General features: G+C 41.8%; 1 pseudogene; it reads left to right on the top strand.

Annotated features, from left to right (window-relative positions):
• Nucleotides 1–906: 906 nt before the first annotated feature.
• LOC106297883 overlaps nucleotides 907–1,948 on the top strand; it is a 5,859-nt pseudogene continuing 4,817 nt past the window's right edge.

Genomic DNA, 1,948 nt, shown 5'->3' with positions numbered 1-1,948 from the left:
GAAGATCCAGGATGCTTCACATTACCTTGTGCTCTTGGACCTATGGTATTTGATAGATGTCTCTGCGATTTGGGAGCTAGTGTCAGCTTGATGCCTTTATCTGTTGCTAAGAAGCTTGGTTTCACTCAGTACAAGAAGTGTAGACTGTCTCTGGTATTGGCTGATCATTCAGTGAAGTAACCTGTGGGTATCTTGGAGGACCTCCCCGTTATGGTTGGAAAATATGAGATCCTTACAGACTTTGTGGTGCTTGAGATGGGTGAGGAAGCTGCAGATCCTTTAATCTTTGGAAGGTCTTTCTTAGCTACAGCAGGAGCAATTGTTAATGTGAAAGAGGGCAAGATTGATCTCCACTTGGGTAAAGGGCATGTTCTTCACTTTGACATCAAGGAGGTAATGAAGAAACCAACAGTTCAAGGGCAAGTTTTCTACGTTGAAGAGATGGACGCCCTTGCTGATGAGCTCCTTGAAGAGTTGTCACTAGAAGACCCTCTATAGCATGCTTTGACGATAAAGAGAGAATCTGAAGTGATTGAGAACCTGGAGAGTGCTGCCTATGGGATGATGGATTCACACAGAGGATTTGGTAGTAAGGATCAGTATGAGGAGCTGCCACAAGTGGTTCATCAAGAAGCCTCAGTCATTCAACAAGAGGACACCCAGCAAGACGACTGGAGCGAGCTTAAGTCGCCTAAAGTGGAGCTTAAACCTCTCCCCAATGGTGTAAGGTATGCATTCCTTGGTCCTAATGAAATTTACTCAGTCATTGTGAGTAGTGAACTTACTGAAACTGAGCTATCTGAACTTTTGAAAACACTTAAAAGATTTAGAAAAGCAATAGGTTACTCTCTTGATGACATCAAAGGAATATCACCCTCTTTGTGTATGCATAGGATACATCTTGAGGATGAATCAATGACTTCTGTCGAGCATCAAAAAAGGTTAAATCCTAACCTGAAGGATGTTGTAAAGAAAGAGATTCTTAAACTCTTAGATGCTGGTGTGATTTACCCTATTTCAGATTCTAAATGGGTATCTCATGTGCATGTTGTGCCAAAGAAGGGTGGTATAACTGTAATTAAAAATGACAAGGATGAATTGATACCAACAAGAACAGTCACTGGTCATAGAATGTGTATTGATTACCGAAAACTGAAATCTGCATCTAGAAAAGATCATTTTCCACTTTCATTTATTGATCAGATGCTTGAGAGACATGCAAACCATCAATTATATTGCTTTCTTGATGGATATTAATGATTTTTCCAAATCCCCATACATCCCAATGATCAATAGAAAACAACATTCACATGTCCTTATGGTACCTTCGCATATCGAAGAATGTCATTTGGTCTATGTAATGCTCCAGCCACCTTTCAAAGGTGCATGATGTCAATTTTCTCTGATCTAATTGAGGATGTTGTGGAGGTGTTTATGGATGATTTCTCTGTCTACGGATCTTTGTTTTCTGCTTGTTTGTCAAACTTGTGCAGGATCCTACAAAGATGTGAAGACACCAACCTTGTGCTGAATTGGGAGAAGTGTCACTTCATGGTTAAGGAAGGGATTGTGCTGGGACAAGATTTCAGAGAAGGGGATTGAGGTGGATAAGGCTAAAATCGATGTTATGGTTGGTTTGCCCCCAACAAAGACAGTGAAAGACATCCGAAGTCTGGGTTCTACAGAAGATTCATCAAGGACTTCTCCATGATCACTAGACCATTGACCAGGCTGCTGTGCAAGGAAGCCACTTTCAGCTTTGATGTGGAATGTCTACAAGCCTTCAAGAAGCTGAAAGGTGAACTCATCATTGCTCCGATTGTCCAGCCACCTGATTCGGATCTCCCCTTTGAGATCATGTGTGATGCTAGTGACTATGTTGTGGGAGCTGTTTTGGGGCAGAAGAAAGATGGCAAGACCCATGTGATCTACTACGCGAGCCAAACCC

The sequence above is a fragment of the Brassica oleracea genome, chromosome C6 (assembly GCF_000695525.1).
Source record: "Brassica oleracea var. oleracea cultivar TO1000 chromosome C6, BOL, whole genome shotgun sequence".
Lineage (NCBI taxonomy): Eukaryota > Viridiplantae > Streptophyta > Magnoliopsida > Brassicales > Brassicaceae > Brassica > Brassica oleracea.
Note: the sequence above shows the minus strand (reverse complement) of the source record. Positions and strands in the feature narration are given on the sequence as shown.